Raw genomic sequence first — 11,428 nt, 5'->3', positions numbered from 1 at the left:
ATGATGAGAATTCAGGTGGCATTTGAAGTATTATATTAATATTAATAAATGTGTATTCAGGGCATAGTAGAAAATTTTAAAATTATCTATGAAACCAATGTTTCCATTAATTCCTACCAAAATTTTAGCCAACTTTGAAAATTATTTTTTAATTCCACCAATCCCTGAGTTCCAATAGACCCATGATAAACACAACAAAAGAAATTCTGAAGCTGGCCGAATGTTGTATGAGGTTTCAGGAAGACAGCCTTCCCGGGGTAGATTGGAATAAAGGCTGTTAAAGGGAGGAAGTGGGGAGAAGGTGGAAGTTCGAAGCCAGGGAAGAAGAGAGATTTGCAATATATAGGAGAGGAAGTCAGCACGATTTGGGTGAAGATCTGCAAGGAGGAGAAGAGGGAAAGAGAAAAAGTCTCTGATAGAAAAGAAACCAAGGCAAGTGGTCATCCATGTGGACCGTGAGGACCCAAAGCCAGTTAAAGAGTGGACAGGGACAGCAGAGTTAGGTGCAGGCATTCTCCCTCAGCTCGACATTAATGTCACGAGTCAGATGTGTGAGTGCACAAAAGTGAGATGGTTTGAACTAAATATGAATATCCAGGAGTTTATTTTTTTTGTTTTGTTCAGCATTTAAAATAAAACATTGCTATGGTTTGGATATGAGGCATCCCTCCAAAGAACAGCAGAGGTGAAATGATTGGGCCATAAGAAATGTAAACTAATCAGAGCATTCTAATTTTACTGGAATAACTGGGAGGAAATTCTAGGCAGGTGGAACATGGTAGGTCACTGGGAATGTGCCTTCGAAGGTTTGTTCTTCCTAGAGCCCTTTCATTCCCCCTCTCTCTAGAGGCCTGGCCTGTAGCTTGCGTGCACCCTGTGCCCTTGCATGCCTTGCCTTTCCTCTCTGATTCTCAGCTCCCCTATCTGGAGTACAGAGACAAAATATCATCCTCTTAATGCCAAGAATGTTACAAATGTGAGATAAATAAAGGGAGAAAAGGATTCATAAAAATGTGAATGGATTATATGAGAAAGGAAGTAAGACTAGGTATGTCTGTGTTAAATATTCATTTTTAGACTTTTCAAAAAGGATTGAGGCCTTTTCCCTCCTTAAGAAAGAGATGATATTGGCTCAATAGTGCCACCTGGTGTTCATATGTGGTAAGTCCTCGGAACTGGAGGATTTTTCCCACATCTCTTAGGTGAGGTTGGGGTTCCTGAGCAGGAGGGTAATTAGACTTACTTGAGAAAATCCTTTATTTTATCTGATTAAAAACTAGTAGAAATATTTCAGAAAGTCTTGGAGCAAGTACCGTGGAGACACAATTTGGCTTGGCTTGGAACTTCTGATATTGAAGCTTCTCCTCTTCCCACAGTACATCACAGCCTCAGTTACGCTTAGCTATCTACCTCATAAAAAAGCAAATTGGTAAATTGCCATTTCTGGAAATGTGATAGATGTTCAGAATGTGTGTGTACCCTTTCATTCATTCATTCATTCATTCATTCATTCATAAAGCATGTATCCAGCACCAGGGCAGGCTGCCACAGCACTTTATGAGATCATGCTAGGGATAGAAACTAATCACACATTGTCAGCTATTCAGGACCTAGCAATCTGTTAAAAAAAAACAAAGGATGACATTGAGAGGTAAAAAGATCCCAAGAAGTGGCTAAGAGATAATTATGGCCACTGTGGAAAACTCTTGTTACAAAAATGGTCTTTTGAAAACAACTGAGCAGTGAATTGGAGAGACTCATGCAGCAGCCCCAGTTCTCCAATGTGAGGGGGGAAATGTGGTGACACCTGCAGATGTGCTCCTCACCCCACTTCTGGGGCCTTCCAGCCTGCTTTCCTGGGGAGCTGTCTAGTCAGTTCAACTGATGCTAAGGACAACAAGAGAGACACCCTGAAATTTCAGTAGCTTAATACAATAAAAACCCGGTTTCTGTTTGGAGACACAATCTGATGTGGGTTCAGCAACTGTATTTTATATTTTACTTCTTTCCATCCTGAATCTCCATCTGGAACATGGGATATTACATTATAATACTCTATTCATATTATACAATTTTATAATCTTTTGTGTTAATATATTAAAAATAATTTATTACCATTATTGTTATAGTAGAAACACTCAATGCACTTTTGCTGTGGCTGGTTGGAAGGATCAGCCATGTTAAACTGTTAAATCAGCCATTACCACCATCCACTGTGATTAAAAGTACTAAATCAGAGCAAGGACTTTACTCTAAGACTTTGATACACAAACACACACACACACACACACACACACACCAACAGTCCACCTTGAGATCTAAATTTAGGGAAATACCTTTCAATAGCGATTCAGACATTTTCCTGTCTTCTCAGCTGCCTTCTACTTAGAACCAAAAGGATGTTGAAAAGTTTTGAAAACTCAGCAAAGCAGATGCCATTGCTGCTGACAGGGCCCTCGTTTCTTTCCTCCAACACCTCCCTGTTTTTCCCAGGGGACTCTGAACAGAGCCCCGGGTTCTGCTCAGCTGAGAGTTGGGATGACCTCATTAGTACTGAGCTGTGTTCAGGAACATGCTCACCAGGCAGGCCGGGAGCGCTGATTTGAAAGTAATAAAATACTCATTAAGTCAGCTTGCCTATGAGTGACCATGGGTTTTGCTGATGTGAAGGATGAATTTGCAAACCCAGTCCTGAAATAGTGGGTTAGTTGACACAGCAGTGGGGAAATTGCCAGAATTGCTTCCAAATTAATTCCTGTACTTTCAGGGTTTGAGTGGATGATGCAGGAGAAAGTTCCAGCATGCCTCACCTGGCCGCTGTTCTCTGAAGAGTAACCATAGCTTCAGACGTTCCACCAATAGAGTTAGAAGAGAAAATACAAATCACAAATTTCCGGGGGTTCCATAGTTATTTCTTGTTTAAAAGAAAGGGAGATGATTCAAAAGAAAGGAAGTGAAAAAGCTAATGAGAAGTTTCCTAAATGACAAAGTGTCGGGGCTTCTTAGCAATATCTTAAGATATTCTTTCTGAAAAGTGAATTCTCCAAAATATGCTGTCCTGGTGAATTGGTCCCTGCTCTCATGTGGCTGATGATTTCCATTAACAAGAAAGCAGAAGATAAGCAATCTCAGTGCAACTACCTAGAATCACAACATAGCTATCTAGTTAGGGAAGGACAGTCACTTGTTAACTAAGCCAATTTTAGGCTCAAGAGAGAAGATGCATTGCCAACTCGTAATTCTATTACAATTGTAGAAATCTCAATGCTGAATGATGATTAAGTCATCCATTTATTTAAGACACATCACCACCAGCTCTTTGCCAGATGCTAGCTAAGTGCTTACATTTTAGACTCAGAAGTGGGGTCTTCAAGTCAGCAAAAACAATGCCACCCTGGAGTTTGGTAGAAAAGCAGAAATTCAGGCCCCATCCAGACTCAACTGAATTGAACATTGCATTTTAACAAAACACACACATTTTCACATGTATAAGAAATGGTGAATCAGGCAAAATCCTAGAGTCCCACAAACTTACCACCTGAATGTTTTGGTACCTGCCTTTTCCATATGCTTCTATTTCTTGGCCTCCAAGCATGCACAAGAGCCCATGTTGTCTCAGCTCCTGACCATCAAAACTTCAATCTGTGAGCCCTTCCAAGTCTTCTGTCTCTTTATCTGAAAATATCATACCCCTTAGAGTTTCCCTGGGACTTACACAAAACAATATTTACAAACCACATATCAGAATGACAGATGCATATGAAACTTGCTATGGTTTGAAAATTTCTTCCAAACAGCCTGTGTTGGAACCTTAACCCTCCATGCAACAATAGTACGAGGTGGGACCTTGGAGAGATGATCAGCCCCCCCGAAGATATCAGTTTCTTAGAACTGAATGTCCTGATCCCAGGAGTGGGTCCTTATCTCAGGGTGGACTAGTGCAGCCCCTTCCCCTCTCAGTGTTCTCTTACCCTTCTGCCTTGCACCATAGGATGATGCAGACAGAAAGCCCCCAACACATCTGGACCTTTGCTCTTGGACTTCCCAGCCTCGGGTATGGACGAAGACAAATCACGCTCTTCCCTCCAGCCCCTCCCCCATCCACCCTTGCCTATGCTGCCTCCTGAGTGAACACAAACTCTCTCCTCCTTTCCATGCTTTCTGGACAACTTAGGCCCCTGCTACTCATTTTGATTTTGATGCTAAGCTCTCTGCCATCCTGGAGCCTGAGGGCAGGGCCATGGTCATTTGCCCTGGAATCCATGAACAAATAATGATTCCTTCCAAAGTCCAGATTGCATAATGGTCCATGGTATGGAGAGCACAGGCGGGAACCTTGAGCTGGGTTGCCTGCTGGCCACACTTTGAGTGAGAGCTCCTAGATGACACCAGTCAACCCCTCTGTGCCTTGTTCCCTAGAGGGTAAAGCAGCAGTCGTGGGAGCAGCCAGCTTCACCGCACTCCACTAGCTCTGAAGGTGTCTGAAAGCCACGCTGTTCTTTCTCCGTCACCTCAACTCTATGTTCCTGTCAACTCGTTTTGCTCTAGTTGTGTGTGTGTCCGGTCACTCGCCCCCAGAGTATTTGCTTTTTGCCTACTATGTGACAAGTAGCGTTAGGGTTTGTAACTTTGTGACTGAACACAAATACACACACACACACTCACCCAAATCCACACTTACACCTTTGCAAATAAGTCACATGTATAAATTAATCGCACATATGACAAATATTCTTATTTGAAATAACCAAGGGAACTTGAATAAAAAAGGTGGGTACTTGGCATTTTTAATGACTTGTGTGTAAAAAGCCTGAAAGTCACCAGCAGAGGGCAGAGCATCCTAAGGAAAGGAGACACACACCTGTGTTAGGAAGCAAGGATCCTCTCTCTGTGGGTGCTATTGCTCGGTTCTTGCTGCTTTTTGCAATCTTGGGAACTCCTGGAGAGGACTCAAAATCTGGTTCAGTCCTTGGGGATCTCCCAGATGCTATTCATTACTAGAGAGCCAGAATAAAGGGTCGTTGTTCAGATTCAAATGCAGGCTTGCTTTTAACTCTTATTATTTCTACTTACTGAAATATGGCCTCAGGGGAATTATTTAACATCCTAAACCTCAGCTTTCCCTTCTTTAAATGGGAATATCACTAATGCACAGTTCATTTCATTCGTTATAAATAGACAAGAGGATTAAGGACAGTGTACCTAGTAGGATATGAACCGCATTGTTATTATGCTACATTCTAAACTATGGAGGTCACTGTGGAATTAACCATTTGCTGCCTTAATCTTCTTGAAATAGCTAATTTCTTTGGTAGAAAATTGGGTGATTCATTCTTGAAAGGGAAGGATATAAAGGAAATGACATTTGTTGATGTTCTCTTGTATCTCAGAGTCTATAGTAGCTATTTAGGGGGTCTGCCTCATTAACCCCTCACAAAGAGCCCTGATTTAGTTGTTACTTTCATTTCATACATGGAAAAATTGAGGATCTGAAAAGTCAAGCTACTTGGCCAAGGATACAAACCTAATAAGCAATTTGAAATACGACTCATTTCTAGGACTGTCACACTTTAGAGTCCCTGTTTTTTCTATTATGCCACTAAGACTACAGCAGTGTCAGTATAAATTTTCAAAGGATCAGTGTCAGACATTTAATTGTTTCACTCAAAACCTTTCACTGATTGATTAATTGGTCAGATTACTCAGTCATTCAGAAATTGCTGAATAGCTACTATGTGCTTTGCTAGATGTTGAGATTTCAAAAATGAATAAATACGTGCACTTTATTCCCAAGGTGCTAAATGTGAGGGAAGGAAAGTCCTTGATGTCCTGCTCACTCGTCCTTTTTAGTTAATTCACCATCCCTACCCTCGCTTAGGACCCACCCTGTGAGCACATCTAGAAGAGCATGCCAAATGAGACCTTTCTCTCCTGCCACCTTCGCAGCAGTATGACTGGGTCAGACTCGGGCCACACATTTTTCTCTGCCTCATAACGAGGTAGATTGAGATCCATCCTGGTACATGGATCCATGTCAGTCTCTGTTTCTAAGGGAAACAGCCATGTTCCATGCTCCAGCTGGTGTGGGGAATGGGAAGCCTAGCAAGGGCAAGGTAGGAGAGACAGCCTGCCTATGATGATCAGCCCTCACCTAACAAAGAGCATCAGATCAGGACAAGACACTTGACCTCTCCTAACAGTCCGGCCAGTGATGAGGCCTGGCATTTGACTCTCTGTTCACACAAGGTCAAAGTAGGTCAATCTGAAACAGGAAAAGCCAAAATTAGGGAGTTGGCAGCAGTTAACAAAATATCAAACGGTGAGAGTAAGTCGTGCGGGCCACAGGTGTCCTGAGGTTATGAGAAAACTGTGTTTATGAGTGAGAAAAAAACATGGAAAAACAAAAAGTCTGTTTGGTCAGAAATTTTAAGATGGTTAAGTGGTTAATAATGTGGGCCCTGAAATCAGGTGCTGAGGTTCAAATTGCAGGCCTCACTCTCACTAGCTTTGGAACCTCGGCAAGCTATAACCCTCCGCACTCCAATTTCCTCCTCCATAAAAAGGAGAAAAGAATAGCTCTCCCTCAAGGAAAGCACCAATCAACGAATCCCATCTCCAGGGCCCTGCGGTTGGATGGGCTATCCATAGTCAGGGTCACTGCTAGCAAGAGAAAGGCAGTTTAAATTTGGGGGAAAGACGCTGCCTCCAGCAGCCCACCGTAAATGTTCACATGGACAGAAACAGCCCTGGCCTGGACACCATGGAGAGACATGGTCCCAGCATGAAGTCAATCAAGGAGGACAAGATTGAAGATGGGACTGGGTGTGGCTCAGTGGCAGAGCACTTGCCTAGCATGTGCAGAGAGGCCTAGGGCTTGATTCCTAGCACCCAGGGTGGCAATATGAAATATGGCTATATGGAAAGAAGTAAAATATAAAATACAGCGCCAATGTGAAGCCGATCCCAAGTCCGCGCTACATACACACTACTCTGTTATGGAAACCAATGTAAGTTTTTCTAAAACTCTGTGTGTGTGTGTGTGTATGTGTGTGTGTGTGTGTCTTGCAAGTAGAAGAGTTCTAACCTGTGTGGCCAATCTGTGGAGTTCCTTGGATCCCAAAAGACCTCCAACGGCAAGTGACAGGGACTTCAAGACTCTTTGTACTAGTGTGTTTATTCTTCCAGAACTCTCTTCTCTCTGATTTCTTTGCAAATATATTTTTTTTAAAATCCTCATTATAGTCAAGACACTATGTAGATGATCCTTTTGTGAGTTGCATTTGGAAGGTCTGTGGTAAGGTCTGGGCAATCAGAATTTTTCCTATAGTTACCTCTAGAGTAAGAAGTATCATGTCGTTAATCTATATCTGTTTAAATGAATCAAGAAGTTTTAAAGAAATCGATTAATTTAAATGTGCGCAGGGCAAAATTGTCATCCTGTAATTAAATTTGTAGATTTAGCTAGCCCTTGATTAAACTTCATAGATTCAGATATCTTGGGAAATAGAACAACTTTTAAAAAAAAATTCACAGCTTCAGAAATCCTTGGAGTTAAAAGGGCCTTTAAGATCTTCTTTCCAACTGATTTATCTTGTACACTGTTCATTCAAGTCTTCTATGGCAGCAAAAAAATAAAAAAAATAAGGAAAAAAAAAAGATAATGCCCACATCCTCATCCAGCCCACTTAATTGATTTGAGGTGGACCTGGGGTTTCAGGTGTCATCAGTTTTAAGCAAGGTCTTTGAGAGCTCTGGTGTGCACCTAGGGTTGAAGAACACAGGGCCAATCCTCATATTTGAGCAAACAAGGACCAGAGTGTGGAGGTGTCTTCTCCAAGGTATGACTGAAGACTATGGACAGATGGACAGTCATTCCTGAAGGCTGGCCCGTGAGTGAGCTGTGAACCTGAAAGTAGAATCTCCTGCTCTGTTTCCTTCCAGGTGTCTGAGATCAGAAGAGGCAGCCCATGCACTTTGAGGGAGCCTGCTGTCCTCACCACGTGAGTGTGGTAAATATCAGTGACTGATTGCATTCTGGATCCCACTCTCACTTGCCCCAAGGAAAGTGCTAGAACAGTCACTTCCTATCATCAGATATTAAGACATGGGATATTTTAAATGATGGATTAGAGTAAAAGCAATAAATGCATGAATGACTCCAAGTGTTGTAAAAAATGAACTACACGGAGAGCAGGCTGCACTACACAAAGACACCCCTGAGACCCTCTCTCAATAAACACAGCTGAACTGGGGTTCCGACCACACCAGTGTCTGCTCCTCTGAGTTTGGGTTTAGCCTCAAGATAGGTCAGGAAAGGTCAGAACAAATCAGCTCAGCTTCCCCAGTGGCCCAACTTTGTCATCTAGAGCTTTGAGGTCACAGGTGCTGCATTGAAGAGAAAGCAAAACAAGGGACGGACAGGTCAGCGTCTTTGTCTCCTAGCCTGGACCGTGTGAGTTTTCAGATGCAGGAAGAGAAAGATGAAAGGAAGAGACAGCACTTACTTATCATGTCCATCTGTGTCACAACTGTGAGTTTACTTTGCTATTCTCACTAACATTGCAATCACCTATCAGATCAAACAGCCTGAGTGTTCACCTTTATACTGTCATACAAAGTAGTTTTGGTGCCCTAAAATTATCTCTGCTCTACTTTCCACCTCTTCTTGTTTCCAACCTCACACAGACCTCTGATCTCTATTTACTGTCTCCATAGATTTTCCTTTTTCGGAATGTTATGTATTTGGAATCAAATTCTATGTTGCTTTTTTCATATTGGATTTTTAAATTTAACAATAAGATTCCTTCCATGTCTTTTTATGGCTTGCTAGCCCTAATTTTGTTCATTATATTTTGGGTGCTGAGTATTTCGTTATGTGGATGTACCACACTCAATCCACTCACCTAATGAAGAATCTATTGGTTGCTTCCAAGTTTCTGCAATTATGAATAAAGTTGCTGTGAGCATCACCACACAGGTTTTTGTGTGGACAAAAATTTATTCAAGCAAATGCCTAGAAGTGTGATTTCTAGGTGGTATAGTAGAGCGTGTTTTGTTTGTAGGAAACTGCTAAACTGTCTTCCACAGTGACTGTACCATATGAATTCCCATCAGCAAAAAATGAGAGTCCCTGTTGCTCCAGGTCCTTGCAAACCTGAGAACACATTTTATTGGCAACAAGAAAAATATACTTATACATTGTTACTGGGAGTTTCAATTGTTTCAAAGTCTGTAGAATTTTAAAATATATATCAAAATTTGAAATGCACATGCCCTTTGTCCCCATAATCTGACTTGTATGCATGTGTACTCTATGTGCACTAACTTTGTGGACAAGGAACATATATGTCCATGGATATTAAGAGTGACATGGCGTATAATATTGATATACTGTAAAGGTACACAGTTAGGGTTCTCGAAGCACAAATTATGGCACATTATGGCATATTTACACAGTAGATAGCTAGGTTGCCAATCAAAAAGATGAGGGCATTCATTCCATGAGTAGATGTGAAAAGAGACCCAAACAAAAGTGGGAAAAGCAAATTGGAAAAAAAAAAAAAAAGAATAAAATGTGTCCTTTTTTCTCCATAGGGATGCATAAGGGGAGGAGAAAAGGTGGGAAGTGAAATTGGTTTTGAATATGATTTATTTTGTTGTCATTTAATTATTTCACATTGTGCCCCGTTCCTGATGGATCACTATTATTGTCCCACACATTGCCATCCTTTCTCTTTTATTAATTTTTACTATTTATTTTTATTAATTTACTTAAGATTTAATAAACATTAATTAATACATCATGTAACCCAGGAACACTATCAATAATTTACAGAGATCATGTAAAACATTAGTTTTAATTTGAATTTTGGGTCATATACATTCATTGCATACTCCAAGATAATTAATTAATAGCTTTGAAGATAATGTGATTATAAACTAAAGGTAAATGTTGAAAATACCAAATTCATAATAAGGACAAATGGGTTGCATTCAAGTTTCAACTAATAATAGCAGTATCAAATTTTATATTTGTTAAAAGATAATCAAAAGAACATGTGCCAGATTGATTTCCCTTTTATTATCTGAGTCCCTTTTATGCATGCACACTTAAAAAAAAATCTCCTATAAAATAAAGTTATATACCCACTTCTAGTGAGTTGGTTTATATCTATGGTAAAATGTGTAAACTCTTATTGTGCAGCTGAATGTTTTTTTTACTTGTGTGACCACAAAACAGATCAAGATCTCTACCACCACTTTAGTGGTCACAGTGTCTCTTTATTCCAAAGGGCAGCACTGCCCTGGCTTCTGTAGGTGCAAACTGGATTTGCCAGGTCTAGAGCCTGTATCAATGGAATCACAAGTATGTTCTCCCCAGGGTCTGTTTCCTGTGCCCACCTTAAGACCCATGGTACCCAGACACATCGTCAGGTAGAATTATCATCCACCTACTCTGCATGTTCAAATCTACTCTGAGTTACACAGTAATGCTCCTGTTATATAATAGAGTTTGCTCTGTTCATTGTATTTCAAATAAATCAATAAAAATAAATAGTAAGCTGGGCATGGTGGGTCACACCTGTAATCCCAACAGCTTGGGAGACTGAGGCAGGAGGATCCAGAGTCCAAAGCCAGCCTCGGCATTAGTGAGGTGTTAAAAAACTCAGTGAGACACTGTCTCTAAATAAAAAATACAAAACAGGGCTAGGGATGTGGCTTAGTGGTTGAGTGCCCCTGAGTTCTATCCCTGGTAACTAACTAAATAAATAAATAAATAGTAAAAACAATGAAAAAAGAGAAAGGATGGTAATGTGTGGACCTATAACCTGTCATGAATGGAGAATTATGAGTATTTCAATCCTGTGTATATCTTTTTTACTCTTGAAGGACATTCATGCCCTTTGCAGATTGGAGACACTAGAAGCAGTGCTTGTGGGTCTAAAAGGACCACCAGCAGCGAGTGACTGAGGGGCAGGCTTCCTTCCTTATGCTTACAGTGAAAATTGCCAGGATGCTCTAGCAACTCTTTCCTCATCTCTCATTGGTCAGAATTTTGTTATATGTTCTTGTCTAAAAAGAAAATCTCTGATAAAGGGCTTATGTTGCCCTTTATACTCAGGCCCATGAGCTGGTGAAATTCTCTCAACCACATATGCAGCAGGTCAGTGTGGGAGGGAGGAGGAGCAGATGCTGAGAAGCCCAATGCTGGGCCCAGCATCCAGGGCAGCAGCAGAGCCAGGGGGTGATCTCATAGTCCTCCCTTCCACCCGACATTGGCATAAAAGTGTGGCCCAGGAGCTCTCAGTCTTTAGTACACAGACAGACATTCTTAACAAATAGGTTGATATTGCAAGTTTCTTTGGAGTGAGTGGTGCAGTCACTGTAAAGACAGGATATCTTGTATAACAATGAGGGTCTCCCTCCA

This window comes from Marmota monax, unplaced genomic scaffold, assembly GCF_021218885.2.
Source record: "Marmota monax isolate L192 unplaced genomic scaffold, Marmota_monax_Labrador192_F-V1.1 WCK01_AAM20220418_F8-fsc00009, whole genome shotgun sequence".
Taxonomy (NCBI): Eukaryota; Metazoa; Chordata; class Mammalia; order Rodentia; family Sciuridae; genus Marmota; species Marmota monax.
Note: the sequence above shows the minus strand (reverse complement) of the source record.